This window comes from Ursus arctos, unplaced genomic scaffold, assembly GCF_023065955.2.
Source record: "Ursus arctos isolate Adak ecotype North America unplaced genomic scaffold, UrsArc2.0 scaffold_32, whole genome shotgun sequence".
Lineage (NCBI taxonomy): Eukaryota > Metazoa > Chordata > Mammalia > Carnivora > Ursidae > Ursus > Ursus arctos.
In genome coordinates, this window is record NW_026623008.1 from 17,707,775 (window position 1) to 17,733,197 (window position 25,423).

The 25,423-nt window shown below is 49.8% G+C and overlaps 1 protein-coding gene across 1 annotated transcript in view; it reads left to right on the top strand.

The window, feature by feature from the left end:
- The first annotated feature begins 12,758 nt into the window (after positions 1 to 12,758).
- The window catches only part of NCMAP (non-compact myelin associated protein), a 39,756-nt gene continuing 27,091 nt past the window's right edge, over positions 12,759 to 25,423 (top strand). The window contains exon 1 of the mRNA XM_026517032.4: positions 12,759 to 12,815. The gene's annotated coding sequence lies outside the window, so the exon portion shown is untranslated. The remainder of the gene's footprint in view (positions 12,816 to 25,423) is intronic.

The window sequence follows — 25,423 nt, forward strand, 5'->3', positions numbered from 1 at the left end:
TTTTTTTGAGATTTACTTATTTATCTTTAGAAAGAGAGAGAGCAAGCAAGCATGTGGCGGGGAGGGCCAGAGGGAGAGGGAGAGAGAATCTCAAGCAGATCTGAGCTGAGTGTGGAGCCCCACGCGGGGCTTGATCTCACAACCCTGAGATGATGACCTGAGCCAAAACCAAGAGTCCAACATTCGACCGATGTGCCACCCAGCCACCTCACATTGAAATATTTTTAATAGTTCTATCTGAATAAGAGAATTATGGATAATCTTCATCTGCTTTTGGTTTATATCTATTTTTTAGAGTGGACATGTAAGATTTTTTATAGGCGGTAATAATAGGGGAAGCAGGAAGTGGTAAGAGGATGTATGGGAACTGTACTTTCTGCTTATTTTTCTGTAAACCTAAAGCTACTCTAAAAAACAAAGTCTGTTACTTGTTTCAAAGCTGTTCAGATAACAGCCTCATGACCTACCGCCTTTAAAGGTCAGTGCTGAATTTGATGCATGAGTTTTAGTAAAGGAACCTAGGAAGAGGAAAGTAATTGTTTTATTCTGTTTAGGCTGTTATAACAAAATACTATAGACAGGGTACTTATCAAGAGCAGGCCTTGATTTCTCACAGTTCTGGAGGCTGGAAGTCCAAGATCGAGGTCCCAGCGCAACTGCTAGCTTCCTAGTTCACAGATGGTCAGCCATCTTTCTGCTATCTCCTCACATGGTGGAAGGGACTAGGTAGCTCCATGGGGCCTCTTTTATAAGGACACTAATCCCATTCTTGAGGCCCTTACCCTCATGACCTAATCACCCCAAAGGCCCCACCTCTTAATACCATCATGTTGGGCATTAGGATTTCAACAGACGAGTTGGGGTGGAGGGGGTCACAAATATTCAATCTATAGAAGTAGCTAAGTCTGTGAGTGATGGTAAAATATCTGTTTATAGGTCAGGTTCCCCCACAGAATACATGCTCAGGGGCAGAGTGGATGCTTTGTCATCTGTTGAGAAGACACACAATAGATGCTTGTTGTATAAATGAATGAACGGCTGAGCGCCAAGAACAGAGTAAGGCATTTACTCAAAGACACTCGGCCACATGCATCCTCTCTCTTCTCCCTTATGTTTCCTTACAAGTTGGGTGACTTTTCCTAACAAATATACAAATATGTGTTTATAAAGTCATTGCAAGGGAAAAAAGTACATAAAGTCATTCCGAGAATCGGAGAACAAGTGGGGGGAAGATAAACATACAGAAAAGTGCACATATGCAGTCCTTTTAAAACCAAAATACAGAAATTTGCTTTTGAAGTTAGTGATATAAATCAGACTCTTGTCCCAAAAAAGTAACTGTAAGGAAGGAATTAAGTCACATGCATTATGTTCTGACTCTAAGTTGAAGTTGTGAATAAAAAGACAAATAATCCAAATTAAAAATGGGCAAAGGAGCTGGTGATAGTTTCCTAGGGTGGATAGAACCAATTACCACAAACTAGGTGGCTTAACACAACAAAAATGTATTCTTTCACCCTTCTAGAGGCCAGAAGTCTGAAATCAAGGCATCAGCAAGGTTGGTGCCTACGGGGGGCTCTGAGGAAGAACCTGTCCCATGCCCCTCTCCCAGCTTCTGGCGGACGCTGGCAATCCTTGGCTTGTAGAACATTGTTGCAATCTCTCTCTCTCTCTCTCTTTTTTTTTTAAGCTGTTATTTATTTATTTGACAGAGAGAGACAGCCGGCGAGAGAGGGAACACAAGCAGGGGGAGTGGGAGAGGAAGAAGCAGGCTCCCAGCGGAGGAGCCTGACATGGGGCTCGATCCCAGGACCCTGGGATCACGCCCTGAGCTGAAGGCAGACGCTTAACGACTGCGCCACCCAGGCGCCCCCAATCTCTCTCTCTCTTTGTGTAGCATTCTCTCTGTGTGTGTCTGTGTCCAAATTTCCCTCTTCTTAGAAAGACACGGTCAGATTGGATTCAGGGTCCCCCCACCAACCCAGTATGACCTCTCATTAACTTAATTACACCTGCAAAGACCCTATTTCACATACAGGCCACATACACAAGTTCCAAGTGGACATGAATTTTGAGGAGACATTATTCAACCCATCAAAGAGCTGAGTAGACATTTCTCCAAAAAAGAAAAACAAATAGCCTATGAGAACATGAAAAGATACTCACCATCATCAGTCATCAAGGAAAGGTAAATCACAACCACAATGAGTTACCATTCCATACCCACTAAAATGACTAAAATAAAAAAGATATCGGTGAACTACTGGTATGAATGTAGAATGGTGTTGCTGCTTTGGAATACCGTGGGCAGTTCCTCAAAAAGTTACACATAGAGTTACCACATGCCCTAATAATTCTGCTCCTGGGTATATGTATCCAAGAGAATTAAAAACATATGACCACACAAACACTTGTACATTTATGTTCATGGCAGCATTATAGATAATAACCAAAAAGTGGGGACATCCTACATCCATCAGTCGGTGAATGAATAAACAAAATGTAGTATATCCATACAATGGAGTACTTTCAGTCACAAATGGGAATGAAGAATTCGTGGATGAACCTTGAGAACACGCTAAGTAAGAAGCCAGACACAAAAGACCGCATGTTGTATGATTCCATTTATAAGAAATGTCCGGAATAGGCAAGCCTGTAAGACAGAAAGTAGATTAGCGGTTGTCAAAGGCTGGGGGGTAAGGGTGGGGAGAGTGGGAAATGACTACTCATGGATACAGGGGTTTTTTTTAGAAGTGATGAAAAAGTTCTGGAATTTGATACTGATGATGGTTTTGCAATCTTGTGAATAAAAATTTACACTGAGAAAAAGGAATGGAAGGATAAAGTATGAAAGTAAAATTTTCTAAAGTCAGAAAATCTAAAGAAAAATAAGTTGTGGTGGTGTTTCCTTCTCTGGATCTTTAAGTGTTTAAATGAATGCAATACCAGGAAACCATAATAGAAAGTGGCTTACTTATCAAACATTTGCGGGAGTGATAAAATAATGTTCTTTATGGATTCTGATTGTATGGCACGTGTCTCTGAGTGGGACAAAGAAGACTCGGATGCTGGTGTCGTCTGTCACTCAGCATCAAGATCATAAAAAGTTCGGGGATAAATGTGGCAGATCTGTGTCAGAAACGTCTGTTACCACCAGGGATTTGGGAATATTTGCAAGACACACTTAAAACTTACTCCTCACATTTCACCTTAAATCAAAGTTGGGTGGTGGAAAATGAAGACCAAATTTTTTAAAAATGCTTATTTCCTAGTTTGCTAAAATCTGAGCAATTCAGCGATTAGTGCCATGCTCTCCCCTTTTCAGCTTCATAAAGTTCATCAATATATTGAAGTACACTGTTGTTTTTGTCTGCCCCTCTCCCAAATCCCTTATCTGAGGTAACAAACTTGCCCACCTGACCACGGGGTTGGGCATGTGACCCAACCTGGCCAATCAGAATCTTCTCCTGTAATGGAACTCTAGAAAGAAGCTGTCCTTCCACCTGCGCTGTTGGGAAGGCCCTTTGCAGTAAGAGGAAATAAGGCAGACACTCAAAGAGACTAGAGGTAGAGAGACTGAGATACGGAGAGTTCTAATCCTATATCCCTCTGGCTGCTTCTCCCTGCCCTGTCCACAGCTGGAAAGAAAGGCCAAGTCCACACAAGGCAGACGGCACTATAAGGCAGATGAGTTTATCTGGCAAATCAAACATATTTTAAAAATCTGTTTAACATGAAATGTTCTGGGAAGTATAAAGTCCTCGGCCCTGCCAGGGCCCACAACACAACAGGAGAGATGGCTCTGCAAATAGCCGGCTGTGGTACAAGACAGAACCACAGGCAATGGTTCAGGTGCAGACCCAGGACTAGGGCACCCCAACAAGGGGCACATGACTTTGGAGGGATTAGGTGGGGCTTCATGGAAAGATGTGGGATCTTGATGGAAGGCCATTCATGGACAGAAGGGGCAGGAGAGCCCAGGGTGCATTTCTCTGGGAGGAATGGCCCAACTGTGACCCAGACATGGGGGAGTGCAGGGCAGGTCTAAGGAACAGAAGTTGTCCCCAGGGCTGTGGTGGCGGGTGTGGAAAGGGAGGAATCCAGACAAGGTTGGGAAGGATGACAGAGCCAGAGAGTGATGTCCCTGGTGGTTTGGGAAAGAGTCGAATGGTCAGGTGACAAGTGTTAGTGAAATTGAGAAGATGAAGGGCACGTGTCCCCTAAAGTCTAGAGCCATCTGGATCTCTGGACTATAAATATAGCCTCTTTCTGGTTCAAACCCTACATAGGCTAACCCGTAGTGCATAAGCCTGAAGCCCCTGGGAGCAGACTATTTGGGTGACCTTGGGCAAATGATATGTCCTGTCCAAGCCTCAGTTTCTTTATCTATAAAATGCAGTAAATACTAGTATCTACCTTATAGAACTGTCTAGAGAATTAAGTAAACTATGCTTGTAACGCATGTCCCCTAAACGTGACCTAAAATTTCCATTTTTTATTATTTGCCCTTATCTGGTGATCCAAGAAACCATGGTCGAAGACTGTGTTTCATCAATTCATTCGTGACTGTATCCTGGACATCTATTAAGTTCAGGGAATTATGCTTGGTGCTAGGGAGGACACAAAGATGACCAGGTCATGAGAAGCTCACAATCTGTCAAGAGAGGAAAAATGACATCAGCTGTATCTATAATATAAGGAAGGGTAAGGTAAGTCCAGTTTGGCAGGTAAGAGTACCTGGGAATGATATTTGAGCTTAGTCTTGAAACGTGAAGGGTGCATAAGGTTCACTGACTACAAGGGAATCAAATCAAGTTGTCTTTTCCTTCCAGTGCCAAATGGGCCTGGAGGTCCTGTGATGTGACAATGACAAGGCTGTATTGGTCTGCTAGGACTGTCCAAAAGAAGTACCACATTGGGTGGCTTAAACAACAGAAATTTATTTCCTCACCATTCTGGAGTTAAGAAGTCCGAAATCAGGGTTGGTTTCTTCTGAGAGCCCCCCTCCTGGGCTTGTGGACGGCCATCTTCATATGGTCTTCTCTCTGTGCCTGTCTGTGTCCTAAGCTCCCCTTCTTATAAGGACACCAATCGGATTCGAATAGGGCCCACCCATGTGACCTCATTTTACTTTAATTACCTCTTGAAAGGCCTTATCTCCAAAAACAGTTACATGAGGTACTGGCGGTTAGGACTTTAACATATAAATTTGGGGGGGGACACAATTCAACCCGTTACAAAGATTGAATTTGGAATGATCAACAGCCTTGTCATCACGGAGAACACAAGTCACACTGTTTCAGTCACACTGTTTCATAGCCCTCAGGTGACAGACACGCCCAGTCTGCAGGAAGGTGGGGGGGAGGGGCCGGATGCCATGACATCCCTGAGGGGCCTCCCAGCGCTGAGGGGAATGAGGCGCTGAGTAGCAGCAGGGACATCATGCCCGGAAGAGGAAGGAGCTCAGGCCTAGATGACAGCTCGTGGGCAAGTTGCTCTCTCTCTCTGTGGCCTCAGGCCCCTCATCTGGCTCTTAACCCTGGTCACACATTGGCACCACCTAGGCAGCTGGGGGAAAAAGTGAATATCTAGCCCTGCCCCCTGAACTCTGGTTCAATGGGATGACCTTCACATCAGCAGAAGTTTCTCAAAGCACCCAGGTGATTCTAAGGGGTAGCCAGGGCTCAGACCCCTGGGCAAGAGGATGTTCACGTTCCCATCCGGCCCCAGACTACGATTCAACCCTAGACTTGGGATTTGGACTGCTGGATCACCACATTCTCTGGCCCTTGGAATCTCTGTAAACGCTTTCATTTAATAAAAGGTCCATTTGCAATATTATAATTACTCTTTAAATTTGCATAGTCCTATACTGTTTGATGAAGTAATTGTATGGGCATTAACTCATTCCATCCTCATCACAACCCATGGGTGAGCAGTGGGCAGATACCACTATTCCCTCTCCCCTTTATTTCTCTCCAGAGCACTCACCACCCTCCAGCATGCCATATTATTGGCTAATTTATTGTCTTCCCCACAGAAGAATGTCAGCGTCACTAGGGCAGAGATTACTGTCTCTTTCGTTCGCTGCTGGCACATCGCAGGCACTCGGTAAATACTGGTTGAATGAATTAATGAATCATAGAAGAATAAACGAAAGCCCAGAGAGGTTAGAAGATCTGCCCAAGGTCGCCCAGCAAGTAAATAGAGTAGCTGCTGAACTGCCTCATCAGTGGTCTTTCTGTTCTACTCTTATTCTGGGCTTCCTAGGGTGACTGTGGTGTTAGAGGGGACCCAGGAGGTAGCAGGGGAGGGGGAATTCAGCAGTTGAAATAGCTGCAGATAAGCTAGCTGCCACCAGGAAGAGCTCCTGGAACCCTCGAGATAAAGCACAGTTTTCTTGCCAAGGTGAGGGAGAGCAGCTTTTGTTGACCGCCAAAGGCTTAACTGAATTCGCAGCCTCTCATTTTCATTCTGGGAACAGAAGTTTTCCCCTGTAATTACCTACAAATGGTTTGTGCGAATGCACTGAATCATGGGGCTTCCTGAAAACGTAGCATCAAGCTGAGGAAGCTGCCTGATAATCACCGGGCTGTCTAAAGAGGCAGTCAAGACAATCAAACTTGGAAGAGGAAGTTTGGAAGAGGTCTCAGAGAACAAGCAGACCAACCTGCCATTTTACAGATGAAAAAGGAGGCCCAGGAAGTTCAGGTGGCTAATGGGGGTTACAGACCCTTGTGACTCTCCTCTTCCCTTACTCTCGGTCACCCAGATGCTCCTGGAGGTGAGATGGGAATTCACCTGAATGCAGAACAACAGCTCATGGGAATGGACGCTTGCCTCTACTGCGTCTTGTTAACCTTAAAAATAGTACCATCAGTTATTTTACCACCAAAATAGGCTTATCCGGGAATAGCAGATGAATTGCAACTCAGGACACACAAACTATGACAAAACCATAGGCACGTCAGGCGAACAGAAAAGAAGAACCCTCTTTTATAGAGGAAGGGAGGAGGGTAGTTGAGAGGGGCTGTTATAAACAATCCCATTGGAGGAAACTGGGAGTTTAGTAAGTATAGTGGCTTTTCATTGGCTGAGTTGTGACAGTCTCTCATTGGCTGTGCTGTTGCCAGGCCGGGAGGAAACTCTTCCTTTCTCATGCTGCCGTGGTGAAGTACAGCCTTCTTCCCGTTGGTTCTGCAACTGAGGACTCTGGTAGGAGGTGAGAGCTACGCCTTCCGGCATCCCCTCCCCGTTTCCTGAGAGCTTTCCTTTACTCGGTTTCACAGTGGCATCCCTGGGGACTACACAGTCCACATTTATCCGGGGAACAGCTACGTGAAAAATCACATTGTGTGCCCTGTGGATAATGAAGCACTATGATTTCTGAGTCTTTTGGACTTTGCTGCTCTCTCCACCTCTTCCTTGAGAGACAGGGAATTGATTTCAAAGTCAGTTGGCCTCGGGATGTTTGCTTCCTCGTTTTTGTTTTTTGTTTTTGTACTGGATTCATTAGTGTGGGTTTGGATTTCTCTGGATTCACCATTCTCTGTGCTTTGTCTCCCCCCTGAAATTGCATTCTAATCCTACATGACATTTGTCTGGTTTCCCCAGCAACCATCTCAAAAGCCATAAACAGCAGATTCAGGCTTTGAAGGGAGAAGTGAGAGCTGCACAGTCCTGGGCACAAGGTGGATGCTCAGGTGTCAGGAGGCTGGTCTGTAGCAATACCACAGAAAGGGTGACTCAGGGCATCTGAGTATTTTCCATGTGGAAAGAGCAGCTTTTTGTTATTTTGAAATCTTCAAGCACCTAGGACACCAACTGAGCCAGCCAGGCGCCCCTCCCTTCAAATAGCACTGATTGAGATCAGTATATGGACATACATTTTATATAGTTGTCGGACTTGGCACGTGCTATTTTCATTCCCTGCTTACGGATTCTCTCATGGATAAACCCACTCTTGTGTCTCCTCTACTCTCAGTAAACTGCTTTACTTCTGACACTTCTGGTTACCAAATGTGTGTGTGTGTGTGTGTGTGTGTGTGTGTGTGTGTGTGAGGGTCCCCACACCAAGCAATTCTGCAACACCCACTAGGTGTCCTGTTATTTAACTCAATTCTGATACTATCTACCAGGAGTTAGCATCTGATCCCACAGGCTAAGGACTCAGTCCCCCAAAATTCTCTCCCTCTCCCCGCCTTCAGTTGCCAATCATAAGTCCAGATTGTTTCCTGTGCTTCCGATCAACTGGTATAAATCAGGGGTTCCCATGGTCCCTCCTCAGGTTCAATTAATTTGCTAAAGCAGCTCACAGAATTCAGGCAAATAGTTTACCTACTAGATTACCTATTTATTACAAAGGATATTAAAGGATTCGAATGAACAGCCAGGTGAAGAAATATGTAGGGTGAAGTCTAGAAGGGTCCTGAGCACAGAAGCTTCTGTCCCCATGGAGTTTGGGGTGTGACACCTTCCTGGCATGGGGATGTATTTTTGTTCACCAACCTGGCAGTTCTCCAAACTCTGTTCTTTTGGATTTTAACGGAGGCTTCGTTACACAGGCATGGTTGATTAAATCATTGGCCATTGGTGATTGCTTCAACCTCCAGCCTCCCTTCCCTCCCTGCATGGGGAGGGGCAATAAAGTTCCAACTCTCTAACTTAGCTGGTTCCGGCAACCAGCTTCCATCCTCAGGTGAACTAAAGATTTTCCAAAAATCATTTCATTAACATATACTCAGATGTGGTCAAAAGAGATTTGTTATGAATAACAGCAGACACCCATTTCACCCCTGTTACTCCGAAGCTGTTTCAAGAACTGAGGACAAAAGCCAACTATTATGACAAAGATGCCGCTATTGCTCTAATCAGGAAATTATAAGGGTTGGGGGCGCTGCGAGCCAGGAACCATGGACAGAAATCAAACTATATGTTTCTTATTATAAATCACAATGTCACATCCACACATCTTCATACATTGTGAAAGCCTGAGTGTTTTGTGCCTGGCGCCTCTATTAGGAAGCACAGTTGGCTTGGCCATTCTCCATCGCTTGGAACTGTGGTCATTCCTAGTTTTTACATGTGGGATATCACTTGATAATCTTGTTCCCTGTTGCCTGATGCGGCATCTTAGATGCCCTGTTCCTAGTGTTAACCTTACAAATAAAACTGTCAGTTATTTTACCAGCAAAATAGGTTTATTCAGGAACAGCAGAGAATTGTAACTCGGGACACGCAAGCTATGGCAAAACCATAGGCAAGTCCAGTGAACACAGAAGAACTTTCTTTTATAGAGGAAAGGGCAGGGAGTTGGGAAAGGCTGTTATAAACAAAAATTCCATTGGAGGAAACTGGGAGTTCTAAGTGTAGTGGCTTTTCACTGGCTGAGTTGTGACAGTCTCTCATTGGCTGGACTGTTGCCAGGCAAGGAGGAAATCTTCCTTCCTCATGTCGGGGAAGTAATGTGCAGGCTTCTTTCTGTGGAGAATGCAAGGTATTGTCTCTTCCTATTGATTCTGCCATTGATGAGCGTGGTAGAGGGTGAGAGCTTCCCCTTCTGGCCTCCTGACTCCATTTCAAATGAGGTTTCCTTTATTCAGGTTCACACTGGTTTGCCCAAGAAATAAATGAAAGCCCGTGGTCAGGCCAGTTCTGGACTAGGAGCTAGGAAACCTCTGCTTTGACCCAGGACATGGGCATGTTTCCTCACCCCCCTGGGCTGGGCCTCTATGGGTGTAACATCCCAGGGAACTAGAAGGTCTCCAAGTTGTGCCCAGCTCAGCCAAAAGGAGGGTCACTGATTCTGGTCGTGGAGGCCTCCACTGGTCAGGGCATGAACTGACTCATCAGCAGTCACCCCATGGCCTTCTTTGAATCTTCCTCCCCCTCAGCAATTCCTGTCTGCCCATCTTCCAGAATATATCCCCAATCCGACCACTTCTCTCCACTTCCACTGCCACTCCGCTATTCCACACCACCCTCCCACCTGGGCTCCCTTGATCTGTTCTTCTCCGCCAGCTAGAGAGGTCTATTGAAAATATAGGTCAGATCAGGTCATTGTGCGTCTTTAGACCCTTCCCTGGCTTTCCATGGTCCATGAAATGAAATCGGTGCTCCTCACAGTGCCCTGTAAGACCTTACAAGATCTGATCTCTGCCTGTCTCTGACCTCATCCTGTCCACTCTGCCTGCAGCCCCCACTCTGGTCAACCACATTGGCCTCAGGGACTTTCCCTCCACCAGGTATGCTCCAGCTCCAGTGCTCCCTGCACCTCCTTGCTTGCCCTGGTTAAACAAAAATTTAAAAATAAAAATTCAACAGAGTAAATTTAAAGATCTAATTGGCTCTATTACGTGATTCATGAGGCGGGCAGCATCCCATCTAGCAAGTAGAGGGGAGCTGTGAGGAGTCCTACAAAACAGAAGGTTTCTATAAGGGGGAGGGGAGAGAAAGGAAGTTATTAGCAAAAGAAAAAAAGTATTGTTTCAGGCAAGGTCATTTTCCTTGTGGGGGTGGGGAAGAACAGGGGGTTTTATCATGCATATTACCTCATCTTCCTTTGGGGCATAGAGAACTCCCACGTGACAGACTTCCTCACTTTTTCTGGTGCTGACCAGAAAATTCCTGACTGACCAGTGAAGACTTCATTTCTGGGGGAGGTTGAAAAACTGAAATTAGGTTAGGTTTAAGCCTGACTTCGGTGACATGGCCTAGCATAAATGACTCCATCTTGGGCCTGTGGTTTTCTTCTTAACATCCTTCAGGCCCAGCTCACCTGTCTCTCCTGGCAGATGGTCCTTACCCTCCCTCCCTTTCTGTAGGAGCCCCTGTCTCCCACTTACGGTGATCAATGCCAGCATGTTATTCTTTCCTTCAGAGGACTTTTCACAGATTGTCTTTCTCTTGGGTTGCCATCTTTTGTGCTAGAGTATCAGCTGTTTCCCCCACCCCCACTGGAAGCTGAGGTCTACGGGGTGGGGCAGGACCTGCAATGACTCTGCCCCAACTTGCGGAGTGTCTGGCTCGTACTGAACGTTCAGTAGGACTTAACGAATGCACACCCACAAAGACGAAGGTTGCCTTGAGCCCTTTCGTACTTCTGCCTCACTGGGCTTGGCTCAGGTGTCTGACCCTGATCAACTCTTTATGGGGGAGGCTGGTGACGGGACGGGTTCTGTTCCTACATCCCTCGCTGTAGGTGTGTGCAAAGGCATTCTGACGTGGCAGGTGACCTATGGCTTGGGTAGCCTGGGTTACAGAGAAAGCAGAAGGTGGGGTCGAGCCATGGATGGCAGAAGGCTGAAGACGATCAAATACCATGCAGGTGGACCAACCCAGAGATGCCAGGGTCCCCTTTGTGTCGATGCATGCCCCTCCCTAGCCCCTATCACTTAGCGTAATAATTCTCCCATTTATCCAGCATTTTACAAACATTATCTTTTTTAATCCTCATCACGACTACCCTGCAGTAAGGATATTATCTTCATCTAAGCAAAAGAAATGGAGTCTCAGAGAGGCTTAAAAAAACTGATCCTGTCTTGCAATAGAGTCAGGATTGGAACCTGAGACCACTGACTGCTGAGCCCTTGACCCCAAGCACATCCCAGCAAAAGCTTCTAGTAGTATCTGGAAGTGGCTCCAGAGACCTCAGATCTTAGGGCCTGAGCAGTCTCTCGCTGGGCTCCCCTCCCTTCTTCATGGCCCCTGCCTGGTGGACAGGTCTGCCTGTCCTACCACGTGGAAAGCTATTTGAAACCAAGGATTGTCTCAGGTCTCATGGGTGAGGAAGTAGAATCCTAAATTACACGTCTTAATCTTTGCTAATAACTACTACCATGGAGATGCCCGTGAAAACCCAGTGGACTCTTCGTTCTCAGCCACTTGGGAGGACATCGTCAATGACTGGACAGCATCTCATAGGGAGCCCGTGGCAACACAGTGGCCCAGAACCCCACACTTTAAGGAAATAATTTGAAAAGTGAGGAAACCTGACTGTTCACCTGGTTCTGTCACTAATCTTCTGTGTGACTTTGGGCAATTCACCTCTGCTTCCCAGGCCTCTGGGAAGTGAGGAAACCTCACTGTTCACCTGGTTCTGTCACTAATCTTCTGTGTGACTTTGGGCAATTCACCTCTGCTTCCCAGGCCTCAGTTTCCCCACTTATAAAAGGAGAGGGCGTGGGATTCTCCTAAGACCCGTTCCCTCTTTCGGTACATATTGATTGAAGGCCTGTGGTGTGGCCGGCTTGGAGGGGGGACTGGGGGGATGGAGAGGTTGGGGGAGATATATACAGCAATGAACCGCACAGTCTGATAGAGGAGATGGGCCTTGATTCTACAGGGCAGAGTTTTTGACCCTTGCCAGCTGTCAAACCTGCCCCCAAACCTTTCAATTAGATGAACGAAGTCTCACTTAATTTAAAGACACCTACCAACCATCCGCCGTGGGGTATCTCAAAGGTCCCTTCTCCCTTTTGGCCCTTGGAGAAGTCTGACCTGGCATAGATGGCCTGCTGGCCTGGGCGTCCCCGAGGTACCAGACCTGGAATCCCCAAAAAGGACCCAGGCCCGGGAGAAGCGCGAGGACACCACCGGGAGGCGCCGCCACTCCAGTGTCCCACCCTGGCGCCCCCGGGGCGGTTCCCCAGGCCCCCGGGATCGAGGGGCGAGCTCGGCCTCTCCCCAGGATCACCTGCGCCAGGCGGGGCGGGGCCGGGGGCGGGATCCCCGGCGGGTAGAGCCGGGGCGGCCGCGGTGGCGCCGGCGGGAGGGCGAGCGGGCGGCGGCGCAGGGCGGGCGGCTCGCCGGGGCAGGTAAGAGGCCCCGGGACGCTCGGACGCCTGGGGCTGCGGGGAGCGCGGGCGGCCGGGCTCAGGCGCGGCGGCTCGCTGTCCACCTGCCGGCCGCGCTCGGCGAAGGAGAGCCCGGGCGTGGGGGATGAAGGGTTCCCGGGGTCGCTCCGCTCTCGTTGGAGGGAGGGCCTGCGGTGTGCGCGCGAGGGCAGCGATCGGAGCCGGTGGGAGGAAAGTTGATCATCTCCCGTGGGTTTTGGAGATGAGGATGGGGCATGCGTAAAGGCGCCCAGAGTGCCAAACAAGCCCAGCCGAGCGCGGATGAGCGCCCCGAGAACCAACCTGCGTTTGGGGGTTGATGTTCCGGGTATCCAATAGGCCGGTGATTCCCTTGTCCCGCCCCCGCCCCAAGCCTCAGTCTGAGTGCCTGAGACTCCCGGGAAGAAAGGAGAGCTGACCTGGCCAGCCAGGAGGTAGAAGGGACTTTGAACCATTCGGGACCTGTGTTTGCTCCATCTGTGAAATGGGCATCTTGATGGGTCAACCCTATGCGGAGACCTCTCTGGGAGGTCTGTGATACTATGAGACGAAAACCCACCCAAGCTGGAGGAACCCAGGGTTCCGGTTCAGGTCAGCATTCAGTAGACGCGTTGAAGCGGCTGCTGGGTGGCTCACTGGACGAGCTGCTCCAGAGGAAAGATGCAGGGACAGCTACCGTTCTTTGGTCTGGGTGCCCTGGTGGGAGGAGGAGGTGGGTGTGTTAAATACTAGGGCTCTGTTAGAGGGACCAAGGAAGTCCTCTGGTCTGGGAGGAGGATGGGGAAGCCTTCTCGGAGGAGATGGGATTGAGTGGAGCTGGGAAAGAAAGCACAGCACTTAAAGGCCAATGTTTGGCATTAGTCAACCTGGGCGTTGGAATCCTTGCCTTGCCCCTTAGCCAGTGGCTAACTTAGCCTGGGGCAAAAACCTTCCTTTCTCTATGGTCCCATTTGATGTACTCCTTAAAAGAAGCAGTTGCTCTGAAAGATTAAGTCTGATAATCCATATAAAGTACTTAGGACGGAGTCTGTATGTAGTAGGTTCTCAACAAACATGAACTATTAATTTCCACTAGACTGTAGCTCGTTGGGGGCAAGGGCAATGTCTATTTGGCTCGCCATTATGTTCCCAGCACCAGTATGGTGCCTGGCATACAGGAGGTCTACTACGTATTTGTTGAATGAATGAGTGATGAATGAGTATGTAGTCAACAAATAGCGAATTTAGAGATGGCCAGATGCTAACGGATGGGCACGGATATAACCGACAGCGGTCTAGGTGGATGAAACAGTGTAAACATAAGCCCCGAGTGACAGATCCGGAGTACCTCCCTCGTCTGGGGAGGAAGGGTAACATCATGAGCATATCCAGAGTCTAGAGGTAGGGAAGGGCACTCAACCTCTTGGGATCCTGAATCCCAGCAGCCACCCGGGGGTAGGGGAAGGAGCCGGAAGTATAGGTAGGTCAGAGAGCCTTCTCACGTCCTCTAAGTGTCCATCTCAAAGTCATACGGGTAAAGGGAGGAAGGGGTGCTGGGTACCTGATGGGAGTGGAAGAGGACAAGGGAAAGGAGCCCCGGAGCCCCTTCGTGGGGGGTGGCGCAATCCTCAGCTTGTCCCCTCTGGTCTCTGGACAGGCTCGTGATGACATGGCCAAAAGGGGCAGCGTGGTGCCAAGCGAGCCAACCACTGGGTGTGTGTGATGAGCCAGGCACACAGTGAACGAGGCTACAGGAATGTGCTCCATCTTTGGGGGAATCTGCTGTGGTCGTTTTGTATCAGCAGCAAATCCTTGTGGCTGGCTCCCGCGCTCCCTGTCGCACTATGGACTGTGGCCACTCTGGCCTCAGGCCAGGAGGGAGCTGTGTCTTTGGGGGTAGAACCATCCCCTAAGCAAAGTGAGGGGGCTTTCTCTTTTCTGAAGTCCTGGAAAGGCAGTATGTTGGGTTTCTCTCTCCCCGGGGTGACCAGGAAGATGTGAGAAGCAAAGGTCTGAGGTGGAGGTGAGCGGATGGGGGAGCATAGCCATCGGAGCCAAGAGACAGGAGGCATGCCCCTCAAAAGTGCCAGGTTCGGAAGCATCTCCTCGTAGCACTTTCCATAGTTGCTTATAATTATTTAATTTGCCATTTGCACTCGATACCTCAGTGCCCCAGAGACCCGCCGGGCTCCCAAGAGCAAAGCGACATCCACACTGATCCCTGTCCTGCTGCTCCTGGGACGTAGGGTCACAGGGTGTAAGGGCTACAGGGACCCTGGCCGGTAAGAGAGGACACCCTCCATTTAAAGGTGCGGAAGCAGGGGGTGAGATGTGCAGCCGTGGAGCGTTAGGGGGACCCCGAGGCCCCTGATTCCACATGCTCCGTCCCTACCGCGGGCTCTGAAATTCTCTGGGAGTTGAACACGCTGCCACATTTGCCTTCGTTTTCCAATCTTCCAATAAAATGGAATGAAAAGTTAGAAAAAGAAAGGTGAAGTGGATTTAAGTTGCCCAGTGAAATCTTTTAATTGAAAAAGGACACCCTCATGCATGATGACAAGAAAGACGGAAAGTCACATATGTTCCCTTTATCTTTTTAAAGATGTATGTTTGATCCTGAAAAGAAATCATCAGATCAGGGACCTCTCTAACCTAGGCTGACCTCTTGCTGTCAGAAGCACCCGAGTCAAGGTACGCAGGCTGCAGGCGGCCACAGAAGGGCCTCTGGAGGCCGCGGCGTGTCTGCTTGTCCCGGACAGCCTCCAGCCCCGCACGTCCTGCCCCCATGGCCTTCCCCGCGGGCATCCAGCCTGCTGGTGCCATCGGTCGTCGGCCGCAGGGCTTCGGCGTCCCGCTCTTTGCTTGGGGATCTGGCAGGACAAACTCGTTATCGCAATTATAGATCCCAGGCAGGCAGGAGGGGGCAGGAAGAAAGGAGGGGGCGAGAGCTAGAGGCTGTGGATTCCTGAGCAGGGCTGGGGTGTAGGTAAAGCTTGGGGGGGTGTGGCATCGGGGCTGGAACTTCTCATGTGGTTTGAACCTCCCGGGGCGGTGGTGGCTGCAGGCTGCCCTAAGGAAGGAAAAGAGGGTGTGCCGATCTCTAAGACAGAGAAGGCTGTTCTTCGGCCCGCTGGAAGGCCTGTCCGAGGGGCCTCCTGCCTGGGCTGGCCCCTCCTGAGCTGCGGGGCCCTCGGTGGGGCTGCCAGATCCTACAGTCGCTGCCGGGGCGCCTCGAGGAGGTGGAGTGGGCAGTGTCGGAGGTCTGGCGTCTGGAGGTCCGTGCAGACCCCGGAGGGCCAGCATGCCCCGCTCCAGGGAGGCCTCGGGTGGAGGGCGGCAGCAAGCCTCGGCAAGGAGCCTCTGCTTTGGAGTTGTGGGACCTTATTTCAAGCCACGGCATCTCTCTGGGCCTCAGTTTCCTAACTTATTAGAGAGGATGCTAGCCACGGCAGCCGCAGCAATCACCTAATAGATATTAGTTCCCTTTACGCTTTAGAGAAACTCGGGTCTTGGGAACTGTTGAGCCAACCTTTCCGGCAAACAGCCTCAGAATTCTTAAATTCCTCCACAATTCACACTTCATTCATTCATTCCCTCATTCCACTCGGGCTAACACCTGCCCCTGGCCTGCACTGGGGACTCAGACTCCGCTCTCCTCCCTGCCCGGCGCCCGGTTTCTCGCAGCCCCCAGCGCGGCCCAGTGGGCTGGCTTTGAAGCGGCCATCGGTGGCGGCCCCTGGAGTTCTCTCTTCGGTCTGTTGTGCAATACAAAGCAATTGTGTAACTTGTTTCCCCAGTGCGGTACCTCATCCCATGATCCTCCCCGCCGATCTCCTAGGGTTTCAGCCTGCAGGTCACGGAGGGAGACAAAGGTTCACTCCTGTTTGCCGAGCGCTTGCGGGTTCCCCCCGCGGTGCTAAATGCTCCCCGTGCCTCGCGGCCTGTACCAGCCGCGGCGTCCCAGGAAGGCAGGGGTAGTGTGCCCTCGTGCCCTGCCAAGGTTCAGAGACAGAAGCAGCTGCTGCTTGTCACAGAGGCAGCCCGGGATGCATTCTGACTTCCCGGGGCCCAAGGTCATTTTGCCTTCAAGGGCACCTTCCTCCATAAATAATATTTAAAGTTATATTAATGACTGCACTGGTATATTGAAACATTTTCTTCTGGGCGCCTGGATGGCTCATTTGGTGGGGTGTCCGACTCTTGGTTTCAGCTCAGGTCATGACCTCAGGGTCATGAGGCCGTGCCCTTCACTGGGCTCCACACTCGGCACGGAGTCTGCTTGAGATTCTCTCTCTCCCTCTGTCCTTCCCCCGCTAGCGCTCCGGCTCGCTCTCTCCAATAAATAAATAAATACATCTTTTTTAAAAAAACATTCTCTTCCTCCTAAAAGTTAATCTTTTCTTCTGATTTTGAAAGAAATGAAAACATTTTTGTGGACTCTGGGCACTTTGTCACCTGCGGCCGATGGCAGTGTGGGCCCTGGAGCTAACGCGGCTGGGATTCCAGCAGAAGCCCGCTGTTGTGCGAGTCCTAGCCTCCTCACGGCACTGCTCTTTAGCAGTTAAAAAAAAAAAAAGACTGGAAATCTTAGCGCCTGGTGTGGCATTAATAGTTCTCTCTGGAAAAGGGAATTTGATTTGTGTATCCCCCCACTCCCTGCCTTGCTGTTTTTTGACCTAAACTTTTTAAGGGGCAAGCCCCCTGAATCCTCTTTCTCCAAAGCTCTAGATGTCCCATATGGGCCTTCTCTCCAATCACAGACCCTACGGAGAACGGGTTTGCCCAGAGGACAAAGAGGATCCATTTATCTTTTAGAGATAGCTCTAGATTCCTGCCTAGTCCCCAATATCAGTATCGTTGGTCGTAATAATAATAACAATAATTAACACGTTTTTGTCCTCTCAGTGTGCGGGGCACTGTGCTAATCCCTGGGCCTGCATTGTCAGTAACCCTGTGAATAGATACTGTGATCATCTCCATTTTGCAGATGAAGAAATTGAGGCTTGGGGAGACTATGTGAGTTCCCCAAGTGACAGTGCCAGGATTGGGACTGCGGTCTGCTAGCTGGCTGTCAGAGCGTCGCCTCCATGCAGGCCGGGACTGTTTCCCACCGTCTCCCCATCACCTGGCACAATGCCTTGGTGCGTACAAGCCTTCAATGCGGAATGAACAAATGTTTGACTGACCCTAGAGACTGACTCTTAACCTCTCCTCTGCCCTGCTCTTTAGGGAAACTTACCGGCTTCCGGTCCTGCCCCTTGGCAAAAGTTGGCAGCTACTGTCCAAGGGTGGTCTGGCCCAGCTCAAAGCTGGGGCGAGGAATTGAATAGAAGGCTCAGGCGTTCACTGTCCCATCAACACCCCGCCTACCACCTCCTCCAGCAGCCTGTGGACTCCCACTCGGAGAGTCCACCCCGTCCAGGCTGCTGCCCCCCTAGGAACTCAAAGGTGCCGTCCATAGCTCCCCAGTCTGGCCAGTTCTGCAGTGGTGTGGAATTCTTCAGCTCTTCCAATACATTTAGAGGAGCAGGTGTCTAAAACCCCTCCTACCTCAAATACCCAGTACTGTTCCGCGGCCTGCACCGAGACTTGCCTGAAATGCCCACCTCCCTTCGTTCTTGCAGAGTCTCCTGGAGATCTTTCTTTTGTTATCTAAGTATTTCCTCTAAGCAGATTTTCAGCGTGGGCCTGTGTCTTTGACCTTCTGCAGCTTTATTTCCCTGAGAATATTTTTATTATGACCTCATATTTGAATGACACTTTGGCAGGCTTTAAGATGCTGGATTGAAAGGGTTTTCTTTTCAATTCTTAATAACATTTGTGACTTCCTTTTGTTACTGAGGGCTAGAATGGCAATCTGCTTCTTGTTCCTTTGTAAGGGATGTTACTCCGTTCCTTCTCTCTCTCCCTGCTCTTCCTCTTTTCTTTCATCGGCTCAGTGTCACCCCATATCGGTATGGATTTGTCCCTATTTCTACTGTTGGCTACTCTAGGAGCCCTTTCAACCTGAGTCCATCCATGTTTGTTTAGTTCTGAACATTTAATCTCTGTCGTTCTGTTCCTTATTTCCTCTCTCCAATTTTATTTTCCTTTCCTTTTGGGACCCCTACTTTCCATCTCTCTCAGCTTTTCTTTTTCCTTTGTTACCGCTTTGTCTTTTCCTGCTTTTCAGGGACAGTTCGCAATCTGATCTTGCTCCTGACTAGTGAATTCTTCAACTGTGTGCGTCTCGATATTTACACTGTCTATTGTGCCCTTTATTTTAAATGTTCTGTTTTTCACACCTCACGTTGTGACTTGGTTCTCGCCTATGACTTCTTGCGCTTGCCTTGTTTTACACGTCTGCTCTTTTTTTTTTTAAGATTTTATTTCTTTATTTGACAGAGAGAGAGAGAGACAGCCAGCGAGAGAGGGAGCACAAGCAGGGGGAGTGGGAGAGGAAGAAACAGGCTCACAGCGGAGGAGCCTGATGTGGGGCTCGATCCCAGATTGCCGGGATCACGCCCTGAGCCAAAGGCAGACAGACGCCCTGAGCCAAAGGCAGACAGACGCCTAACGCCAGGCGTCCCTACACATGTCTGCTCTTATCTCCATAGTATAATTATCATGTTTTGCTTTGAAATCTTGGTCTCCTGCTTAATAATTCTGCTTCAGATGGAATATGTAGCTTGGTTTATTGTCTTTCTTTAATAGTAGCTGTATTTCTTTTTTGAAAAGATTTTATTTATTTATTTGAGAGAGAGTGAGTGAGCAAGACAGAGAGAGAGAAGGAGCAAGGGGAGGGGCAGAGGGAGAGGGAGAGGGAGAAGCAGATTCTCCGCTGAGCAGGGATTTGATCCCAGGACTCTGAGCTCATGACCTGAGCCGAAACCAAGAGTCGAGGCCTAACCGATTGTGCAACCCAGGTGCTCCTAAACTGATAAATATTTTATTATTTTTATTTTTTTATAAAGATTTTATTTATTTGATAGAGAGAGAGGCAGCGAGAGAGGGAACACAAGTAGGGGGAGTGGGAGAGGAAGAAGCAGGCTTCCCGCCGAGCAGGGAGCCCGATGCAGGGCTGGATCCCAGGACCCTGGGATCACGCCCTGAGCCGAAGGCAGACGCTTAACAACTGAGCCACCCAGGCGCCCCACTGATAAATATTTCAAAGGAAAGGTAGGTCCAGGAATCTCAATACAAGGTCATCATGATTGGTGTACACAATTATGAAAAGTGTTCAGAGGTGGCGAAGGTGACCTGGGGAGGAGGGGACAGTTAGGTCTCACGAGCGAGGCAGGTTTGGCTTGGTGGCGGTGGGAACCCAGTCCTGGAGCCACGGGCTGGTTGTGCGTTGCTGGGAAGCCAACCGCTCCAACACTGATGTGCTTCCAACAACCGTTTATTATTTTTTGTCTCGTGGCTCTGTCGGTGGACCGGGTTCAGCTGGGGGTTCTCACCTGGAGTCTCTCACCTGGTTTCGGTCAGATATCCGGGTGTCTGAAGACGCAGCTGGCCTGGGTGTCCGAGGTGGGTCACTCCTGCGGCTGCCCGCTGACACTGGCTGTCGGGGGGCGGGGGGGGACTGTCCACTAGAGCCTCTACCTGTGGCCTCCCTGCGGGCCTCGGGCTTCTCACGGCCCGGCAGCGGAGTTCCAGGCACGGGGTTTCCAGGAGCAAGCATTCAGGAAGCAGAAGCTGCCACGTAAGGGGTGTCCCTAGAACGACCAGGGACACTTCCACCATATTCTAGTGGGCCTAGGGGTCACAGGACCCGCCTAGATTCAAGCGAGTGGAGAAGTAGGCTCTCCCTGTCGGTGGATGGAGTGGCCAGGACACACTGCTGAGGATCATGTGGGGTAGAAGATTCTGTGCAACCCGCTCCCCAGGAATGGGAAGCACTAGTGATTGGGGAGAAAGGAAGTGACTCCTTTGGCTGGGGCGGGAGGAAGGGAGGAGACAAGTGTGGAGCAGACTGAGTCAAGTTCACGGAAGATCTTGGTCGCCAAAACCAAGTCCAACGTGACTGACAGTATCCGAGCAGCGGAGAGACACCGTGCAGAAAACCGAGGGCTTGGCAGCTCTGTGCTCTGAATTTCTATTGCAACAAGTGAGTCCCCAGGGAAGAGGCTGGTGGCTTCTGACCCTTCACAGTAGCTTATCCCAACCCCACGGTGGAGGAAAAAACACTCTGTCCCCAGTCCACTGGGCAGCTGTGGGACAGTAATTGTCTGCTGGGTGCGTGGCCGGGCCAGGTACTATGCAAGTAAGTCATAAGCCACTGGCCTATCCAAGAAATTCCAATATTTCTACCTTCATTCGGATGCTGGCGGGCCAGGTCTGGGGACCCAGAGGAGGAGGTCCCACAGGACCAGCCAAGGGGAGGGCCCTTGGCTTCACAAAGGATAGAAATTAAACTTGAGCCAGTAGAAGGTGAAAACAGAGTTTCTAGAAGATAGAGAGCAGATACTGATGGATTGTCTGGGAGATTCAGAAAAGAAAAGAGAGGGCTGGGGCGCCTGGGTGGCACAGTGGTTAAGTGTCTGCCTTCGGCTCAGGGCGTGATCCCGGCATTATGGGATCGAGCCCCACATCAGGCTCTTCTGCTATGAGCCTGCTTCTTCCTCTCCCGCTCCCCCTGCTTGTGTTCCCTCTCTCGCTGGCTGTCTCTATCTCTGTCGAATAAATAAATAAAATCTTTAAAAAAAAAAAAAAGAAAAGAAAAGAAAAGAGGGGGTCTTGTCTTTGTTTGGGGTCTGGGGTTTTTTACTGAGGGCAGTGGTTTGGTGTCTGTGTCCTCTCAGGCATCCGGGAACCTGTCAGAACAAAGACAAGGGCCCAGGTGTTAACTCCTTGGAGCTAGGGGGTCTCGGTGTCCAGATGTCTTCCAGCACCAGTGGTCTGGAATGCGGTATGATAGCTTTGTCCGGCCATTCTCACCTGGTCCTTCCCTAGGTGTTCTCTTCTAGAAAAATCATTAACTCCTTGTCCCTTACAAGGAGGATATATGCTATTTGCATCACAAAGCATGTGTAAAGGGGGGTGGGGGGCAGGTCCTAGGAAGAAAAGAAGCAGGAAAAGGAAGGGAAAGCAGATTTTTAGGGAGTCCTTCACTCTCCCTGTCTCAGTGCCATTGCTTCCAGATCCCCTCTTGGACTCTTCACGGCCCCCAAATCCTTTGCAAGGCCAAGTATCCTGTTGTTGTGATTGTTGTTGTTGCTGCTGCTGTTTTGCTGGAAAAATGGGTCCCAGTCCAAGCAGTGATGGAGCCCAGAGGACACTGTGACACCTCTGGGGTCTGCATGGAGCTGAGTGGGGGGTTCTGATGGCCGTTGCTAGAGCCCAGGGAGCCAGAGTCTGGAGAGTTCAGTGCACGTTCAGAGCTGACCCTTCCTTGGCATTTGCTCAAGCCCACCTCTTGCGTGAAGCCTCTCTGTGTGCGTGCATTCATTCATGTTTCACTCAGATGTCTTCTTAAATGACAGCCCCCCCCCCCAAGTGCTGAGTGCTGGTAATTTGGCTCTAAGGCAGGCCTTGTCCCCCAGGGAGCTCCTAGAATAGAAGGGAAGCAGACCTGTCTACTAATTACACTTTCATGTGCTGAGTGCTCTAACCCAGGTCCCTAGGAGATGCTGTAAAGATTCTCAGAAGAGACCGACCTCCTTGAGATTGATGGCCAGGCTTTGGGCAGGTCTTGGAGGAAAAGGAAGCCAGCATTTCTGGAGCCCACTATGCACGCAGTCTGCTAGGGGGTGGGCATCCGTTGCTAAATGACTTTTGTACGCAAAACCCTTCCACACACCTGGTTTACACAGCGAGGCTGAGGGACTGGCATTTACTATTAACAATTCTTATTTCATTTGACTGTTGCAACCGGGAATTCCACAGGAAACACCAAGCCCGGCTTGCCTATGAGGAAACAGGCTCTGAAGGGGTTAAAGTCACAAGCCCAAGGTGACTCCACTAAGCCAGAATCCAAGGCCAGGGTAACTCTAAAACCCGCAGGCCAGCCGGCCCTAGCGCACGGCCCCTTCCCAGGAGCCAGGGTATCTTCCAAGAGAGGGGGCAAACCCTGCGGGGGGGGGGGGAAGCTCAGCATTCTCAAAGGGCCCAGGTACCGAATGGGTGGGCGCCATGCTGGGATGGGAGAGGAGGCAGGAGGAGGTGGGAAGGGCCTCGCATGCCAGGCCAGGGGAGGGGGCTTTCTTCCATCTGCAGGGAGAACTGACAGAGGGTTTTGTGGCTCCCACTCTGTGCTGGAATCTCTCCTCCCAGGTCACTCGCCCGTGAAAGCTCATCCCCTAAAGTCCACGTCCTCGGAGGCAGAGCTGGGCCTGGAACCCCGGTCTCCTGACTCCCGGCCCAGAGCTCGCTCCTTGCTGGCTTCCTCCCTGTCACGGCCTCCATGGCTGTGGTACAGGCTGTGGTGTTTGCTCAGAACCTGAGCCCGGGGGCAGAGAGCACAGAAATATTTATTTATGTCACGGCCAACCCTGCCTCCGGGAGGCCCCTGACGGGCACCTCACAGGGAGGCTCGGTTTTAGAATCCCGAGTTGACATAGCAGGAAGGAGAAGGAGCTACATTATAATTACTCTTCTTTTCTCAGCACTGGACACATTTTGAAGCTGGATAGCTTGACCTTTTCCTCTCTTCTTCTTCCTCCCCCATCTTACTGACCTGGGATCTCCAGGGATCTTGGTGGTTCTAGATCATTCGTTGATTTCAGCCTTGGTTCTGGTGAGACTGGGGGTTTGGGGAGATCTTCTTGGAGGCGGGGGAAGGGAGAGAAGTGAATATATTCAAGGGCTGCTTCCTGCCCAACACTACACCAGAGGCTTATACTCATGATCTCTCTCTCTCTTTCTTAATTTAAATTTTAGTTACCATACAGTACAATATTGGTGTCAGGAGTAGAATTCAGCAATTCCTCACTTACATACAACCCCCCAGTGCTCCTCGCAAGTGCCCTCCTCAAAACCCATCCCCCATCTAGCCCATCCCCCGCCACCTCCCTCCATCAAGCCTCAGTCTGTTCTCCGTCATTCAGAGTCTCTTATGGCTTGTTTCTCTCTCTCCTGTTTCTCTTTTCTCCCTTCCCCATATGTTCATCTGTTTTCTCTCTTAAATTCCACATGAGCGAGATCACATAGTATTTGTCTCTCTCTGATTGACTTATTTCACGTAGCATAATACACTCTAGCCTCATCCACGTCATTACAAATGGTGAGATTTCATTCTTTTTGATGGCCAAGTAATATTCCGTTACACACACACACACACACACACACACACACACACACACACCATCTTCTCTATCCATTCATCAGTCAACGGACATTTGGGCTCTTTACCCAAAAAGCAGCCCTATGAGGGAAGTCCCATTTATCACTTTGACTTCACAGAAAGGAATGGAGGTGCAGAGAGGTTAAGTAACTTTCCCAAGGGCGCCCACCCAGCAGAGCCAGGTCAGTCTGGCTTTGATGTTTCTAGTTTTCAGCCCCTTCACTCAGGTCTGTAACAGGGATTCTTGAGAGAGCAGGGGTGCTGGCTTCTCCCAATGGGGCAAGATCGTCCACAGCTTAACCCCACCCTTCCCCTCCCACCCGATTTCTACTCTGGCCTTCCCTAGACACTCGCTCCACTGTGCCGGGACCCTCCCTGTCCCATCCCCTCGCCGAATGGTACACTTCCCTTCCTGGATGTGCTCACCCCCACCTCTGCCCCCACCCCGTCTTCCCTCTTGCTGTTCTTCCCAGCTAGAATATCACTCCTCCCTCTCCACCTAACAAAATCCCAGGAAAATACAATAACAACAATAATAATAATGCTCCTTCGTTGAGCAGGAGCAGCGAAGTGTGGAGGTTGACAGCACGAACGCGGGGGTGTTCTGCCTGCGCTCCGCCCACTTCCACCACTTTTGTTGGCTGTGTGATCTCAGGCAAGTTACTTAACCCCTCTGGACCTCAGTTTCTTCATCGGTAAGACAGAGATGATGATATCCATCTCAATGGGGTGGTTATGGATGAAAAGAGTTACAAAAATAAAAACTATACAGGGCATCTGCGTGGCTCAGTCAGTTAAGCGTCTGCCTTCAGCTCAGGTCATGATCCCGGGGTCCTGGGGTCGAGCCCCATGTTGGGCTCCCTGCTCAGCAGGGGAGCCTGCTTCTTCCTCTGCCCTCCCCCTGCTTGTGTTCTCTCTCTCAAATAAATAAATAAATAGATAAAATCTTTTAAAAAGATAAAAATAAAAACTATACAAATGAAAACTTGTGAAGTTTTTAGAAAAATGCTTGGGCCATAGGAAGTGCTCATTAAATGCTTATTCTTAACACCAAACCTTCAATATGTGGGGCAGACTCTAAGTCAGATCTCCTGGGATCACATCCCATCTCCATTGGTGACCTTGGCCAATTTATTGACGCTCCTTGGGCCTCAGTTTCTATATATAAAAAATGTAAGTGCTAATATGCTTTCCATTCCAGGTGGATGAGACATGCAGAGAAACGTGAAGTACGTAGCAGAGCCTCGCACTTAGAACCAATATCAGCTATTATTACAGTCACTCTGCCCCCCAGCCCAGGAATGTAGTGAGCACATGGTGCCACTCAAACTCCCCCTGCCCCGGCAGG